The sequence below is a fragment of the Myodes glareolus genome, unplaced genomic scaffold (genome assembly GCF_982192425.1).
Source record: "Myodes glareolus unplaced genomic scaffold, mMyoGla1.1 HAP1_SCAFFOLD_149, whole genome shotgun sequence".
In the NCBI taxonomy this organism is placed as follows: domain Eukaryota; kingdom Metazoa; phylum Chordata; class Mammalia; order Rodentia; family Cricetidae; genus Myodes; species Myodes glareolus.
The window spans coordinates 95,103-114,303 of NW_028263299.1; the positions used below are offsets into that span (position 1 = coordinate 95,103).

Genomic DNA, 19,201 nt, shown 5'->3' on the forward strand with positions numbered 1-19,201 from the left:
TTCACAGACATACTTTCACACAAACCACCCATGTGCATAAAGTTTAAATATGGGGGAGAAAACTGGATTTCACAAAGTATATTAACTTCTATGTTAATTTTTTTCTGAACTATATTTTTGTTATAACTTGAGCTCATTGCAGGACTTTTTGATAGGAGAAGAATGAATTCCAGGCTAGCCTGGACTATAAAGTAAGAAAGACCCTGACTCCAAAAATGAAAGAGTTGTGTACTTGGCCCACCCTCCCTGAGATACTATGAGGTCATAGGTCCTAGCTGCTTTGTGTTTACAGTTGTCACTGTACTTTTAAGTTGTGATGCTGCAGGTACAGAAAGAAAAGAGCTAATCATGTTTCCTCATTCTACTGGTAGGTTTGAGATGTTTGATGCTGCAAAGAACAAGCTCCAGGTGAAGGTCAGCTATTTAATGATTGCCCTGATAGTGGCAGAATGCATCTGCATGGTTATTGGAGACAAGAAGGTAAGAGCTGGCTCCTCTCTGTCTCTGTGTGCTTTCCCAAAGACATCTCCTCAGTTTAGTCTGAGAAGGTTAAGGTCTAAGAAGAAGCCACTTTGTATCAATTTACTGACTGAATGCTTTTCTGAATGGTGACCTCATTTGTACCTCACAACAGCTTTGTTAGGTAGATGATATCCTGAGATGAGGAAACCATAGCTTAGGAAGCTTCAGCAGAGGGCTGATGAGGGGACTCAGCAGGTAAAGGGACTTGGGTACAGGCCAGATGACATGTGTTTAATCCCTGCATCCCACAAGATGGCAGGAGAATATCAACTCCTAGGAACTGTCTTGGTACTTCCACTTGTACTCCAAAGTACACGTGTGCCTGCACACAGAGAGTAAAACAATAATTTTTATTTGTTTGGTTGTTTGTTTTGTTTTGTTTTTTTGAGACAGGGTTTTTCTATGTATCAGTTTTGACTGTCCTGGAACTCGCTCTATAGGCCAGGCTGCCCTCAAACTCACAGAGATTCGCCTATCTCTGCCTCCCAATCAAGTTTTGGCAGATTGCTCAAAGCTGTGCATCTCTCTAGCGACAGAAGTAATTTGAACCTAGACATAATTGAAGTAAGAATGAGATTGCTTCTCAGTCCTGAATGTTTGTTTATGCAGCAGCACCTGTTTGAAGTCAGTGGATGTGAGAGCCAAGAGAGAGGCTTTTTCATCGCCATGCTTTATAACGAACTGAAGCTGACACATGCACCATGCATTTTCCAATACTCACAAAGTAAATGGAGAGATAAAAACTTAGATTTAAAAAAAAAATAAAAGGAAAATAAAACTTTAGATCTGATTTTTCATGTTACCATGTGACCTATTAAACTACGTTGTTATTAAGATATGGTTACTTGTGGGCTGGGGCAATGGCTCAGTGGTTGGGAACATTTGGTGCTCCTGCAGAAGACACAGGCTCAGTTCCCAGTACCCATGTAGCAGCTCACAACCAGTTGTAACTCCAGTTCCCGGAGATCTGCTACCCTCTCTGGCCTTCACAGGTACCAGGCACACATGTGGTTATATGTACACACTTGCAATTTTTTATACCCATAAAATAAAAATAAGTAAGATCTAAAGTGTATGTATATATGTATGTGCTTTCAAATTCAAGAACACACATTGACTATCATGTCTAATTCTGTGTCATAGTTTTCACTTAGAGATATCCTTTAGCAGTTGTTACATAGTAAATAGACTCTTCAGCCAGTCTTTTAATTCCAGCACTCAGGGTATCCAGGCAGGTGGATCTCTGAGTTTAAGGCCAGACTAGTTCCAGGACAGCCATGCTACACAGAGAAACTTTATCTCTCAAAACCAAAAAAGAAAAATGATTTATCCATGAATATGCTTGTCAACTGATTTCCTTATCCTGAGCAACTCCAGAGTAAAGAAGACATGAATTCTTGACTCTCTGTGCCTTGGAGTCACATGAGAATTCTAGCTATCTCAATCCAGCCTCACAGGAACACAAAGGGGCAAAGATACAGACCTGAGTGAAGTTTCTTGGAAATTAGCCTGGCCTACTTCCCTTTTCCTGTCTCCCCATTTGACCTCTCATTCATAATTCTCAGACTGAAACCTTCAGAAGCCTGTGCATAGACATGTGGATTTCTAGAATTCTGAGAAATTATTGATGTTAAAAATCTCCAGAAGCAAATAATCCCCTAGGGCATCCTCCAGCACCTTCCAAGGGTGTGTGCTAGAATGAGTTAGTGACCATGATGCTTTGTCCTTACCATTGACATTCTTTTCCCATCCTTTCCTCCTCCCATCAGATGCATCACATGTGCAATAACATGGGTGTCAGAAAAACTCAGTTTCTGTGGCTGCAAGATTCACAAACTTGACATAAAAATGGGCCAGATTATATAAGCTTCATAGAAATTTAATAGTTCACACTGAGGGAAGCAAGGAAAGTGATGTTTGAGGATAGATCATTCTAGAAGTCATCATTGATAATATTTTGGTAAAGCCTGGGTTTCCCAAAGCTAAATGTTTTTGTTAAAAGAGAAGAAAGGTGCCAGAAAGTACACTCATGAGTTAGTGAAGGAGACATGAAAACAGGGAGATGGAGATGAAATTGTGGCTCCCATTACAAATAAGAGTGAAGGATGGCCAGGCAGTGGTGGTGCACACCTTTAATCCCAGCACTTGGGAGGCAGAGGCAGGTGGATCTTTCTGAGTTCAAGGCCATCCTAATCTACAAGAAAATAAAAAGTACCATGAGTACTGTCTGGAAACTTAGTACATTTGCAATGCAATGTTGCCAGTAGCTCCATGATCTAATGTTCTTGATGTTGTCTGTACACTGTACTTTTGCCTTTGTTTTATTTTAGATATAAATGCCTCTATTTTTGTCACTTGCAAATTTATTATCAAAAGAAGTTTTTGTGCATTTTTAGGAAATTGATTTTTTCTGGGTGGCAGTGGCACACTTTTAATCCCAGCACTGGGAAGGCAGAAACAGGCGGATCTCTGAATTCGAGGTCAGACTGAGTTTCAGGACATTCAGGGCTTTGTTATTCAGAGAAATCCCATCTTGGGGGGAAAATTGATTTTTTTCTTGATTAATTTGAGACCCTTTTCCAAGCCCATGTTTTGAATATTGGAAATCCTAATATAGAACTTTCTTTATACAACAAAAGTTGGGAAGCATACCTCAGGTGTCCACTGAGGGCAGGCAAGCAACCATAGTATTGATAAGGTGATTTCTGAATTGAATAATGTTGGGCAGGAGTTAGGAGGCCCAGTGCTAAAAAGTAGTCACAGCCTGGCATAGAATTTGCCCGAAGAGTCACAAAATGGCACAACCTAACAAAATATTTAAGAATATTTTTCAGTCAAACATTTAAGGTTCTAAGATGGTAGAGAGCTTGAGACCAGGCTGGTTTACCAGTCAGCCAAGCCTATAGGAGTACAGAGAAAGACCCTTTCTCAAAAACTATTTAATATTCTGGCCCTGTTGAGAAAGCCTGACCTTAATTCGCTATGTGGAGCACACAGCAGAAGGAGAGGCCTAACTCCTGAGGGTTGTTCTCTGACCAGAACACAGGCAGAAGTGTTAAGACATGTAGAGTGCACCTGACAATGACTCACTGTACCCAGCTTGACAGATTAATGCCCATCATGTAGAATAATACCAAAAATATGCAGGTGACATGTAGTTCTTCAGTCCTCTCGTTTCCTCCCTCAACACATGCCATTGTCCTTAGTGGCCTCCCAAACAGAAACTGTTCAGTCCCCTTCCCCTCAGCCATCCCATTCTGTCAACCTTCTGAGTACTCCAAATACCCTCCCCTCTGAGAAAGCTGCTGAAAGAAAAAGAATGATGCTGTCCAGGGACAAAGACATGAGATTGACAACAGGCCTCAAAATTAAAACACAGAAGCCACAGGTCCTAGACTGGCTTTTACAGTGGTCTCATTTTGCAAATTAAAATGTCTCAAATTCATAAAATTAAAGACAATTTGACAAGAGCTACAAAACCACAAACTTCATAGCAGTCACCCTTTCAGTTGTTTCTGACTTAGTTTCACTCATCGGTTGGTTGCCAGAGACTTCAGTAGTCACTCATCCACACTTTGATGGTTTTGCCATTTTCTAAGCTGCTGATGCAATGATGTTTTCTGTAGGGTGACAAGCTGCGAGGTCACAACATCTGTGTTACGTTGTAACTTATGCGCAGTCTCTTTAGTCTGAAGGTTTCATATGTAAACCATGTTGACTTCTGAGCCAGACACAATCCACTTTCCACCAGTAACAGAGAAATTGGCAAATATGCAGTATTTCTCATTGTTATGACCAGTGTATGTCTTCAGGCCTCTGCTGTAATCCCACAGTTTAACAGTATTGCCCAAAGTTACAGTGAGAATATATTTGCCATTTGGAGAAAATTTTACAAAAGACATGGGAGGATTACCATCATCAATGAATGTTTTTAAACATGGCCTGAAGTAGCATCCCAGATTTTAAAAAGACCATCATAGCTCCCTGACACTATCAAGGACCCATTGCAATTAAAATGTACAGCAAATATGGGATCCAAATGAGCAAAGTCTTAGGTACTTTCCTGTTTTCACCTCTCATCGAAGGATCCTGAAACAACGAGGTTGGATGGTGGGTTGAAATTACAGAAGACAAAATCACTGTGTCCTTTTAGTGTTTTCAACCATTTTCCAGATCTCACATCCCATAACTTTAGAGTCTTGTCGTCTGAGGCAGAAACGAGACGACTAGAACCTGAAGACCAGGCAACATCTGATATTTCCAGATTGTGACCATAGAGTGTTTTCTTACATTTCCCATCATATGCCCCCCAAATTATAATTAGTGTATTAGCAGCAGAACTTACTAGCCATTCTCCATTAGGACTAAATTGAACTGATGAGTGTCTCTCAAGAGTAAGTCTGACAGCATAGTTGGGTTTCTGTGGTTCTCTCGCCCGCTGGGTGGCAGAGGAGAGGGCTGATTGCTGTGCTCCCTCTGCTGGGGGATGTTCTGTCACAGTAGCTTGGCTCTACAGATTGTGCAGCTGTCCAGCCCTGAGCCTTGCAGAAGAAAATTGCTGTGTGCACAGTTTGGACTGTAACATGAGCTTGTCCTTAGGGTCGCACAGAATCAACAGCAAGGTTTGGACCACTCTCCTCTTGCTTTCTTCTGTAGCATCAGAAAACTGGATCACAGTGGTTCTGAGATCGGTACTCTTGTTGGGTGTTGCTGTTAAAGGACTAGGCCGTGAGTCAGGGTTTAAGGGAGCTGCACAGAAAATCCTCTTCCACGACCTACTCAGCTCCCAAACATCAGGGAATGGTGAGAAACTGAGGATGCCACACTAAACAGGATTTGAGAAGGCTCAAGAAGAGGCGGGAATGCACCACAGCGCAGGCCCACAACCATCAATGAGACTTACTCGTGCCAAAGAAAGTAAACTTTTGCTTCTGGTCCTCCTGAACCCTGCCCCTGAACCCAGGCTGTGAGAAGCTTGGGTGCAGAAAGGGGCGTGGCCCGCGGACACTTCAGGAAGACTGTGAGCATAGCTGGCCTCTGCCCCTGCCCTCCTCTGATGCTGAGTTTTGCAGCCACAAGATCTGCTTACTATGGTTAGGGAATGGAGCAGAGCGATTCACAGATCTTAAATCTAGTGGCTTAAAATTATTTTATAGATGTTAAGGAAATCCTAAGACCTACATCTCCATCTCTGCTGGTCAGTTTTGGTGCATGCCTTTAATCCCAGCATTCAGCAGGCCGAAGCGGATGGATATGTTGTGCATTTCGGGTCAGTCTGGTCTACTGAGCAAGTTCCAAGACAGCCAGAGCTTCACAACCCTGTCTCAGGAAAAAAACCCGAAAAACAAAAACAAACAAACAAAAAACAAGGTTATGATGGAAGAAATCAGCAAACCTTTGGTTATTAGCCTGTATAATTTATGTTTCCATAAGTAATAGATAAGTAAAGTTTTTGGAACTCTGTCTTGTTAATCAGGCAAATTTGTTTGCCACTATCCTCTTTAGAACTATGGAAACATTTTGTTTCAGTGCATAGTTTTTACTGGTGCTTTGTGGTAAGGGTGCTTTGTAAAAAAAGGAACCCTTCTTGCTTCACTTCCCAAGTGCTGGGGCTGCAGGCGTGGAGCATCATTCCCATTCCTGAGGGGATAGGGACAGAGGTGTTGAGGCAGGGTTTCATTGTATCCCAGACTTGCCTAGATAGAATGTAAGGTAACCTTACTGCCTCGGTTTCAAGAGTACTGAGATTATAGGGTTGTTACCACTCCTGGCTGCCTCTTAGTCTGGTCTTTTCTTTTCCATAATGTTAACGTGGGTGCTGAGAATTTCCACCTCCCACCCCTTTGGTTTTTCAAGACAGGGTTTCTGTGCATAGCCCTGACTGTTCTGTAACTCTCTCTTTAGACCAGACTGGCCTTGAACTTGGGGATCTACCTGCCTCTACCTCCCAAATGCTGGGATTAAAAAGCTTGCACCACCACCAGTAGGCAGTGATGGGAATCTTCAGTCTTGTGGAATAGCAACAAATCCTGCTACCTGTTCAATTCCCTCTCTATTGTGTACATTGTGTGGGGCTATGGGTGGCACAGAGGCCACTTTGTGAGTTATCCTCATCATTGCCAGGTATGGTGAAAGGCAGGTCTCTTTATCCACTGAACCATCTGCTTTCTATTTTGAGGCAGTTTCTCATTCCACAGCCCAGACAAGCCTTGAACTGGTGTCAATTTTAACCCCATCCAGTCAGTCTAGGATGAACAGGGGTAAGCCACCACACCCAACAAAATTACTTCCTTTCTCTATCATGGATTATAGTGATTCATTTGTAAGGCTTTTTTTCTGCACATCTGCACTGTGTTAAAACAATACCCTCAGGGTCAGAAGAGACCATTCAATCATCTTAGAATGCTGCACATAGGTGCTGGGGATCCAATCCAGGTACTCTAAGAGCAGGCAATACAATGTTTCTCAACCTTCCTAATGCCCCAACAGCTTAATTTTATGTTGTGGTGATCCCCAATCATAAAGTTATTTCATTGCCACTTCATAACTGTAATTTTGCTGTTATAAATCAATGAAAATATCTGATGTGCAACCATTGTGAGAGGGTTGTTTGATATCCTCCAAAGGGGTCATGACCCACAGAGAACCACTTAGCCACATCTGAAGCCTCAACTATTATGATTTCTGATAGGGTTGGTGGTTAGAAACCATATTATCAAAACTTTCTATATTCATTAACCCATAAAAATGACATTGTAGCCTGGAGGTGGTGGCACATGCTTTTAAGACCAGCCAGAGTCAGAACAGGCAGATCTCTGAATTTGAGGCCAGCCTGGTCTACAAAATGAGTTCCAGAATAGTCAGGACTATTACACAGAGAAACCCTGTCTGAAAAACAAACAAAAAACACCGGATAACACATTTTAGACTTTATTTCAAGAAAATACATATTTCTCTAATATATAGGATGCCAAAAGGAAAAGATGTGTACAACCTAAGAGCTAAGATGGGATGGTGGTGCTGGATGTTAAGTCCAATGCACACATCCCAAGCATGAGGGACAAAAAAATGCCCGGATTTAATATGTGGGTAGAACTAAGAGATGGCTTTTCCTTTAAAAAGAGTAAAATTCACTTTTTGATGTGTAGGAGACCTTGTTTATACATAGCATCAAGGACTTATGAAAAGAAGAAGCATAAACTGTAATCATTACTCATGTTCTAACAAGCTGTCTTAACAAATAACTAAAATTTGCATAACTCTTTGGGAGGAGTGGGTTCACCAACAGGGACTAGGAAACCCAAGGCAACAGCAATCAGAGTGGGACCCTGAGTTCCTAGGCAGTGTCATGGTTTTCCTTTTATAATAAGCTTCCCTTCTCAGAAGACAGAGTGGACCTGTTTCACATTTCAGAAATCAAATCAGTTTCTCTAAATTGCCCTAAGTCTCCCATTTACAGTGTAAGGACACATGTCTCTGTTTCTCAGTACTATCTAAAAAGAAATGTTGGAACTTTTTCTTTCTTTCTTTCTTTCTTTCTTTCTTTCTTTCTTTCTTTCTTCCTTCCTTCCTTCCTTCCTTCCTTCCTTTCTTTCTTTTTTAACATATATCAGACTTCTATGACCTTGGAAAGATTCCTCCATTCTATCTTAACTGTTGAAACTGGCTTCTTTAAAGCAGCTGTTTAGACTACAAACCAAATTTTCCTACACCTCTGCCAAATCAGGGAAATCTATTCAGATTAAATAAGCTAAATAGGACATTTGCTAATGAGCATCAGTTAAAATTGGACATTTTTTAAAGCTAAAGATGACAAAATTAGGGTATCAATTGATGCATATATTTAAAAGCACCATCTTCAGCAAGTCACTAGTCATTGGTGAATTCTTTCCATAACACATCGTAATCATGTTACCCTTGTAAAATTTCATGCTCACAACTTGGCTGTCCAGGATGACATTCCAAAGTCCTGAACAATTTTGTTTCCATCATTGGTCTTCTGGATTTTTATTTCTTCCTTCCTTGGGCTAAGGGCATACAGATAAAATTATGTACTGCACAATTCTAATTCTCTGCAGAAACACGGCATTACAGAGGAGCCTGTATACTCAGTAATTGTGAGCAGCCATGTGGGTAGTGGAAATTGAACCCAGGTCTTCTGTGAGCAGCCAGTGCTCTTAACCACAGAGTCAATTCTCCAGGCAAACAAAGCTTTAAAATATTTCCAAACAGACTAATGTTATCTACTGTTTCAAACACAATGGTGTATGCTAGTCTGTAAAATATGCCAAACAGCTTTTCATTCTCGTCTGATATCACAGACTTCTGCTTTGATGATGTTTCTTTTTGCAAACTTCAGGTTCTTTAATGTATCCTCAAATAAGATACTTTATGTTGAGACAATTGTTTTAAAAGTTATCAATTATGATTTCAGCCAACTATGTGAAAGAATTTCTCTGAATTTTCTTTGGTAATCAAACAACCATTACTATCACAGAGGTCTATTCCTCATTCATTACTTACTGAAAATTTACTATGTGCAAAGCATTCATCCATGGCCTGCCAGAGTGCATGTAAATACAAAGAATCAGTAGTCATTCCAAATCAACTGTGGGGACTTGATGAGGACACTCTTGAGAAAGGGCACACAATGCCCAAAATGTCTTGAGGTAGGAAATACCCAACAGGTAAAATAAAAGGAGATGTTCACAGGAAAATATACTTTTTTGAAGTAGTAGTTTAACTTTACACCCATGGTAGTGACTATAAGAGCAATTATTTTGTGTCCCAAAACTTTTCCCTGTCAGTACCCTCTATATTTTCACCGAGTTTAGTCATTATATCGCTAAATTCACAGTCAACCATTTGAATTTCATTTAAACCTTTGTTATACTTGTCTGACAATATATAATTTCAGTACTACAGGTGAAAGATGATTGGGGATGAGGGGGTCAATTCATCTATCTGAAGATGCAAATTAATAGCAATTGTGATATATGAGATGAAGCCATTTAAAAGTATTGCTGATGAGGACACGATGGGAAGAATGCTCCACTACAAAAGGCTTGCCCAGTGGCAGCCACTTGAACCTAGCAGGACTTCCTGGGCACAGAAATGCTGCATGGCCATGAAGAACAGAACAGGAAAATTCTCCTCTGCGCAGCCACCATCTAAGAATTATGACAGTGGAGCTAAGTAATCCATTAAATCTTGATCTTGCCATACATTATTATCCATCTTAAACCTGACATACAACAGACACTAAACAAACATGACTTGCTTCTATTTACCTAAAGGAAAATAGACATTTCTGATTACTCTTAGTTGAAAACATTCTATACTACTAATAGTCCTTTATTCTTATCTCAAGCCTTCAGATAATCTCATGTCCTTCAGTAATTTGACACTTTAAATGTTTTTAAGGTTATTTTTGGCTTTGTTTTGTTTCTTGTTTTCCAACACAAGGTGTCTCTGTGTAGCCTTGGCAGTCCTGGAACTTGCTCTGTAGACCAGACTGGCCTTGAACTCAGAGACCCACCTGCCTCTCAAATCCAGGGATTAAAGATGTATGCCCTCACTGATCAGGCAGGGTTTGTTTTTATCTGTGTTGAGTGCTTGCTCACGCGTATTCATGTACACCATGTGTGCCTCTGGTACCTAAAGAGGCCAGAAAAGGGTTCTGGATCCCCTGGAACTTGAGTTACAAGCAACCATGAGCCAATTGATATAAGTGCTGGATCAAGACTCCTGTCCTCTTTGAGAGCAATACTTCATGTAACTGTAAAATGATATCTCTCTCTTTTGTTTCTGTTTTTTTTTTTGTTGTTGTTGTTATTTACTTTTCGAGACAGGGTTTCTCTGTAGCTATGGAGCCAGTCCTAGAACTCACTCCATAGACCAGGCTGGCCTCAAACTCACAGAGATTCACCTGCCTCTACCTCCCTAAGTGGTGGGATTAAAGGTGTGGACCACCACTACCCAGTTATAACAGGAGATCCCTTTGCAGAAGAACCATCTCTCCAGTTCAGCTCTAGCAATTTGATATTTTAAAAGTGTTAAATATCAGCTGGGCAGTGGTAGCACAGCACTTGGCAGACAGAAGCAGATGGATCTCTGAGTTCAAGGCCAGCCTGGTCTACAAAGTGAGTTCCAGGACAGGTAGGACTGTTGCACAAAGAAACCCTGTCTTGAAGAAAAAACAAAAAACAAAAACCAAAATAAATAAATAATTAAAAAGTTAAATATCTTCTTTACTAAACATTATCCTAATGTCTTAGTACTCATTCTTATAACTTTCCTAACAATAAAGAATATTATAGAGTATCGTTTACTGTTGATGGAGGGAGTTGGCCCTTTGTTCCCTCCTGGACACCCACCTTGCTTACACCCTAAATAATCACATAGAAACTGTATTAATTAAAACACTGCTTGGCCATTAGCTCAAGCCTCCTATTGGCTAAATCTCACATCTTAATTAAACCCATTTCTAATAATCTGTATGTCACCATGAGGTTGTGGCTTACCGGGAAAGATTCAGCGTGTCTGACCTGGCAGTTTCATGGTAGCTTTCTTTCTGCCTTTTCCCCCAGCATTCAGTTTTGTCTACTCTGCCTACCTAAGTGCTGCCCTATCAAAATGCCAAGGCAGTTTCTTTATTCAACCAATGAAAACAACACAAATACAGAAGGACCTTCTACACCAATTTACATCATAGCCAATATAGTTCACTTATTCACACCTAATCCCAAATTACTTTTAAATAACATTGAATGATAGGAAAAGGTAAGTCAAAAATATTTCCCAAGTATGCAGATAGATACTTAATTTGTTTACTTCAAACAGAAGGAAACAGTCCTACTAATTGGAGATGTCAAACGAAACTGCAAATGAGCAAATTTTGGAATGTAGGAGACAGCACACAGGTGTGCATCTTGAAAGGATACAATACCCGATCAAAAGGCAATCCCTTTTTCTTACTGTACATTACTGAACAGAATTTCCAGCCCCTAAATATAGATAAAATGGCTTGCTTATTAGTGTGACAATTTTCACAAAATTAATCAGAGATAAAATAAATCCCAAAGAAACCCAAGGAAAACCTGTTTTAAAATGCAGCCCCACAACTGGGGTCAGACAGCTGAAATGTTTATTTCACACTACAGAAATCAATGAAAGTTGCCATGTACAACAACAAAAGCAGTCATGTACAACAGAGAGTTTGGTTGACAAGTTATACTTACATATGTTTTCTTAGGCATAATCAGCAGCAACTGGAATAATTCAGATTTATTACGGGACAGTAATGCTGAAAAACACCTGGAGTCTACAATCTTTGTGTGGTACATGGAAGAACTACACTAGCAGAACATTTTCCAGCAGGGACGACTGATGAGGGCATTAGAAAAGTGACTTTGACTGGTGACAAGGATGAAGTGTTTCACAGGGAACTGTGTCTCCAAAATCCTTTTCTTTATATTCAGTATATGAACTTTCTGGGTTATTATTCCATCCAGGTATATTTCACCTTCAGGTGCCCAATACCTTTACATTTCAAATTCTCTGAATGCAATTGTTTGAAACCAAAGTTCTTAGTATAAATTACATACTTGAGAAGTCTGAAGGAAGACAGGGAAAGTAAAGAGAACAAAGCCGCTTTGCCTATCACTGTCTAAACCATAGAGCTTGTTGTGCTGTAGATACTAACATGCTTCTGTAGTGACACCTTCTGATAAAAATAACAAAAGATTAAACTAAATCAACATGCTATGCCAGATGAAGGACTATGAATAGGATTTATAAGTACCCCTTAAATTTCCACTTGTATTAGAAAACAAAAGAAGTCTGCTTCTTAGGACTCATTTACAAAACATCTGAATTTGTAGGGTTAACTTTAGCCAACTCTAATCTTTACATTTAATAATTTTACTATAATAACAATGTTCATGAACTTCCTAGGTCAAGCTGAAGATAAATGTTCTGTTTTAGATAAAACAGATTGCACTGGCTACTGGACCTGACATCACTGGGTAACTCTAAAATTGCTACAAAAATTCCAGCTGTATGCTCTCAGTTAGGTGGGGTGACAATTCTGTGTGCTTTGCATCTCTTTTTATTCAAACTTGTTTATCAGATACAAAGGTTTTAACTTTCCAATAGAAGGTTCATAATTTAAAACATTCTACAGAAATAATGCTACCAGTAATTTACAATAAAATAACCACAAAAGAGTCCAAGCTAAAAACAAGATTTTTACTATGAATCAGTGCTCCTATTACCCTTCTGAAAGAGGTAATATTTTAATGTGATGTAAAGGCAACATTGAAAGTTCATCTTTAAATTAACAACCTAATTTATTCCTAAAATTACAAAGAATCAATCTTGTACAGGGTAAGTTCAGTAAACTAACATGTTCTCTCAGCACAAAGCAGCAGTAGAAAACAACAGGACAGATGGAAGTTGACTAGTTTTGTAGTGCCTGCTCCATCAGTAACAGACATCAGATGATATCCATCCCAGAGCAGACACATGTAAAGACTAGGGAAAGAATGCATCACACTCTTAGCCGATAAATGTCCTTTGACTCTGGAACTTTCTAGTTTCAATAAAATAAATTTTTCAAAGTAAACAGGGTCATATAAATTTGCTGCTTAAATGACATTATGATGAGGTATGAAAATCCTAAATATTCATTACATTCATCAGGATTCACCAGAGATGTGCAACAGCTTGTCAGGGGCAACTCCCAGATAGCTTTTACACTTTGGGGTTACAATGAATTCTAGAAGAATAGTCTAAAGAGATTTAAAATGGTGTGCCCTGAAACAGATGTGAGCAACTTTTCCTTCAAGGAAAGCCCTTCTCTGATAGTGTGTTCCAACATTGAGCCAATGGCCAACTAGCACCAAGAAATCGCGTTGAACTCATTTGCAGTTCTCTTGGTAATTAAGCTTTCTTTGTTATTTTTGTCCCCTTCTAGTCCAAGCACAAATGTGGATCAGTGAACATAGCACTGAAAGTACCATTTGCAGGTACATTACAGTCATTATTAAATTAGCAAGAAGAAGCACTGGGGAGTGCTTACTTGGGGAGGTAGGGTACTTTTAGTAGGAAATGAAATAAAACCAGGGAAGACTGAGGTGATTAGAAAAGGATCACTGCCATTCTAGTCTAGAGGTCAAACTGAGGAGACTGCTATGCTTTGAAAGATAAGGTTGCTGCACTGCAGAATCATGTATGCAGCATGAATACATTAGAATCAAGCTACATTTGACTAAGAAACAAAGTTCCTAAGTAACATTTGAATCTGGGTTATCTGTCAGTCACATAGAGAAAAAGCACCTGGGTGAACTCCAATTACTAGGACTTTGATCAAAGCCTGAATATCGTTTTTTAATGCAGAAACACAACCTCTAGTCACACTGGTTTAGATAAGTAATGGATTCTGTGTTATTCTGGCTCTTCAACTGAATTTTAGAACATGGTTTTACTAAGGACTTTTATCTTCATACTAGTGTTAAAACTCAGCTACTTCCAAATCCTAAGAGACATAAAACCAATGAGAAGCCATACACATTAATCTGTGTTCCTCTCCTTTCTGCTTTAAGGGAATCTGCCAAGTCAGTATAACATTTAGAATTCAAAGTGTTAATTCTTCAGCATTCCTGACAACTAGAAGCACATTCACTCAAGGCTGAAGGTAAGGGAGGGATGGTTTAACATTAATATTTGAAGAATGACTCAATTAGAGGAAAGAAAACCATCCCATCTCAATAAGGATTAATGCAAGTTTGGCTAGAAAAAGTCACCGGGTACTCTGAGGTTTAGTTCACTGTGGAAGAACTCAAGAAGAGTACTCTGGTATATACACAAGTCTAAGTATCTCCCTTGTCCAAGCAGTTGTGTAAAATTCAAGGTAAAGGTTTTAGTTTTATCTTTTAATGTCATCTTCCTCACTTTACAGAATGAAAGAAGAGGCCTCTTTTACCCCCACAAAAGAGGGAGCCACAAATATATGCGTATATATTCCCATGACTCTAATATAAGTGTTGATCTTCAAAGCTTGTGGATTTTTCCATAAGAGAGTAGGCTGTTCTGGTTATCCTTGTAATAAAAGAATATTCTACTACAGAGAGCCAGAGTTTTTCCAGATGTGTGTAAGAGAGCAGGTGCACAAGACAAGCAAATGAGCACAAACAGGATTATGGAAAACATTTGAGAAATTAGCTCCATGAGGAATGTGGGCTCCACAAGAGGACTTGACTGGGTAGCCTGGTCTGATACAGGAACAAGAAAGCAGAGGATTGCTTCAAAGCTGGAAACCTTCCATAGGAGTCTCACACTGCAGGAAGATGTCAACTGCTGCTGGCTAAGGTCAATCTGGGGGTAATGCTGCTGTCCTCATCTTCAGTCCCAATATAATGCTCAATAAGATGAGAAGCCATTTGATAGATCCTCTGGTTTTCATGACTCTGCAAGAACTCATTTTAGGGGCTTGAGAGATGGCTCAGAGGTTAAGAGCACTGCCTGCTCTTCCAAAGGTCCTGAGTTCAATTCCTAACAACCACATGGTGGCTCACAACCATCTGTAATGAGATCTGGTGCCCTCTTCTGACCTGCAGACATCCATGCAGACAGAATGCTGTATACATAATAAATAAATATTTAAAAAAGAACGCTATTTTATCCAGATCTAAAATGAAGAATAAAGAATCATTCTTGAAAATTCCAGTAACTATATTTTCAAGTCTACTTTGATGTAAACATTCTTACATTATCTTGTATTGTACAGTTGTACAGAAGTGATTATTACAATTACATCTGAATGCTAATATTTTAAATTAACCTCTTAGGAACAATTTCTGTTCCTTTATTACCCAGAACCTACTATATTCATGCCTTTTTATGACTATGTCTATTTTCTAACTCTCGGCCAGAAGCTGCTCTGGTCAAAGCATCTTACCATGTGCTTCTTCAATCAAAGCACAGCAAGGGTTAATACCTGAGCCATTCCTTTCAGCTTCTTGTTCTCCAAGCCTCAGGATGTTTCCAAGCCATTGGGGGCAACCTGTACAATCTTTGAGACCATAACAGTGAGGAGATCACAGAGTGGCTTGATTCAACCAAGTTCTACTAGGTACCTGAAGCTTCAAAAAGCACAATTTAATCATACAAAATAATTCTGTTAAATTTTTTATCAAACTGTGAGTCATCTTCAAGTTTATAAAAATAAAAAAAGAAATTGTCAACTATAGCACTTTAGGGAGGAAAGAATTTATTTGGTTTACACATCCTGATTATAGTCCATTACTGAGGGAGGCTACTATAGGATGCTTCTGCACACTTTAAATATGTATTATTCCCACTGGTTAACATTAAAATCTGCTTGACCAATACATAGCCAGGCAGGACAGGGTTAGGAGAAACAATCAAACTGAAGACTCAGATGGGGAGGAAGGAGTAGAGAGAGACACAAGCTGCTGCCTAAGAAATAACATGCCAGCAGACCGCTAAAAGTCATAGTCACATGACAATACATAGATTAATATGTATTAATTAGTACATACTCATATTTAATTAAAATGAGTTAAATTAAATGTAAGAACTAGTTAGTAATAGGTATGAACTATATGCCAAACAGTTTGCAATTAATAAAAATTTATGTGTGATTAGGACATGAAAACACTGCCTTTGTTTACAGAAGACCTCAAGTGGGGCAACAGACCACTTACACCTAGCTCTTACACTACCGTTCAGGACCACAGTAGACTGAACCCTCCCCCATAAATCTTAAATTAATCAAGAAAATGTCCCAGAGGCTTGCCTACAGACCAAGGCAATGGAGACATTATTTCAACCAGCTTCAGAGAAACTAACACAATAGGAGTCGTCTCACATGATTTTAATCTCAGAATTAAGGAAGGTGAGTTGGAGGCCACACTGGTTTACACATGGAGTTAAGGCCAGCCATGGCTACATAGTGAGATCCTGCCTCAAAATCAGAACAATTTTATTTCATCATCAAGTACCAAAACAAAACAAAAACAAAACCCAAACCAAAAACCAAACTACCACCAAAATCACAAATTGAGTTACCTAATAAGATTCCTCTCCCCCACCAGCTTCATAATTTTTGTACTGATTAAAAAAAGGAATTCTTTCCATCTGTATGAGTGACATCAAAATAGTAATATTTTGTTTTTTTTTTCTTTCTTTCTTTCAGATTACTTTTTACCCAGGATTTCTCTGGGTAGCCCTAGCTATCCCTTAACCCTTAAAATAGGTGGCCTCAAACTCAAGAGCCATAAAAGCATGAACCACCGCTGTTCAGCTCTTTCTTCATTTTCACATGGGCAGTATTCGAAGATGCATGTTTTACATGTGTATGGGTACACTTAGGGCATGTGGACATACATGTGTCCAAGTGAAGGCAGGGGCACAAGGTTGATGTCAGGAATAACCCTGATGATTCTTCCACATTATTTATCAAAGCAGGTGCCTTACCCCAACAGACAGAGCCTACTGATATGACACGTCTCACTAGCAAGCATGCCAAGGGTATGAACTCTGTCTTCTGAGGCTGGAAGTACAGCTGGACTGCCAGACTTATGCAGCACTTACTTGGTACAGAATCAGGGTTTTAACCACTAAGCCATCTATCTCCCTCACCCCTAACAGTACATATAGTTTTGGTGAGTTAATGTTAACATTACTTCTGTATATAGTCACACTTCTCAAATTCAAATTATGTGCACTAAGAATGAAACAAATGGAAGAACTCTATAGCTGTATTTGTTTTAATTCCATCAAGATTTAACATGTAATCCAGATTAAGTATAATAGTCATGGAATATAGATTAGTATATCATATTCATGCCAGTTAATCATACAATCCCTTATCATTTTATTTTCTCAAGTTGTATATGGGAAAAAAACAGAGCTAACTGATGTAGCTGAAACTTGTATATGTGCATAATGTCATTGTGGAACTTGGTTCCAAGACAGTCAGGGCTACAAAGAAAAACTCCATCTTGAGCTGGGTGGTGGTGGCGCATGCCTTTAATCCCAGCACGTGGGAAGCAGAGGCAGGCAGATCTCTGTGAGTTTGAGGCCAGCCTGGGCTACAAGAACTAGTTCCAGCACAAGCTCCAAAACTAAAGAGAAACCCTGTCTCAAAAGAACAAAAAAACCCCTCCACTTAATAAAAAATAAAGACACAAAACAAAACAAAAACCTAAACGTGAATGGCTGCAGAGATGGCCCAACAGTTAAGAATGATGCTGCTTTTCCAGAGAATCCAAGATCTGTTCCCAACACCCACATTTGGAAGCTTAACTGCCTGTGACTTCAGCTCTATGGAATATGAAGGTGTCTTCTGGCCTCCATGAACACCTAAGAACATGAGGCACACACACAGAGACAGCAGGAAAAAGACAGATACAAATATGCACACATATCAATCTTTTACAAAAACTGAAAGGGAGAGAGGAAAGATGAGTGTTAAAAATTCAAGAAAGAGGTTGCAGAGATGGCTAAGAGCACTTGCTACCCTTACAGAGAACCTGAGTTTACTACCCATCACTCTGTCAGGTTGCTCACAACACCTCTAACTACAGTTCTCAAATATGATTTGTCTGGCCTTCCAGGTACTGGCTTTTATGTACACACACGTGCCACACCCATACACATATGAATTAGAACAGCTTTTAAAACAACACTTAAAAAGACTAAATGTACTTCTGAGTCTAATTATAACACTGAAAACAATTTCCCAAAGGGCCAGACTTAATTGTTCATAGTCAAGAAGTTCATGTCTTAGTGATCAAGAAAACCAATCTTTTCTTTTAGGTTATATATTTGGGATGGGATGAAAATAACTTAATTTCCTATAATTTGAAAAACACTACCTAGGTAGCAGCTTCTTTTCTTGTTCAGAATTCAGTAGTTTGCAATATACTAATGAGAAATGGGAACATGTTAGCATCTATCACCGTCTGAAATTGAAGAACAAGTTAAAAGAACAAGAAAGTTATACTATTTGTAGAAATATCACTAATGGTCACTATAACTTGTTTTGTTCTGGTTTGATTTCTGAAACAAGGTCTCACTAAATAGCTCAGATTAGCATGGTGATGGAAATTCCAAAAAAAGCAATGGTTTTTAAAAAAAATAAAACAAAGTCTTTAAGAGTACACACAGTCATAGATTAAAGGATAAAAGAAAAAGAAGCCACATAAAAATGGAATATCCACAGAGTCTGAATAATGTATATTATTTATATTAATATTTATCTTTTGACTGAGTGAGCTAAGTACAAAGAGACATTTTATTGTACAGGCTGCTAAGCTAAACAAACATATATACTTAAAAGTACCTTCACTTCAAAATTTGGGTTTAAAGATTTATTGTTTAGAAAACAGGTTCTGCATTTGTCTCCACAGAGCACAAGAACCTGTGGATTTCTTCCAGACTAATGTGGTTCAATGGAACAAGAACCCCTGAAAGGTCTCCATTAATCACTAAAATTACTTAGCACAACAAAATCAGAAACTATTTGGAGATAGCAACACCCAAATTCCCTAAATGATTGTTTAATAAATGTTTGTTTACATTTAAAGGAAGAAGTGAGATAGAGATGAATATTTTGCACTGGTATTGATTTCAGTTTATTGATACAAATTTA

The 19,201-nt window shown here is 39.0% G+C and overlaps 1 pseudogene; it reads right to left on the reverse strand.

Annotated features, from left to right (window-relative positions):
* Positions 1–4,075: 4,075 nt before the first annotated feature.
* LOC148117052 (uncharacterized) overlaps positions 4,076–19,201 on the reverse strand; it is a 38,402-nt pseudogene continuing 23,276 nt past the window's right edge.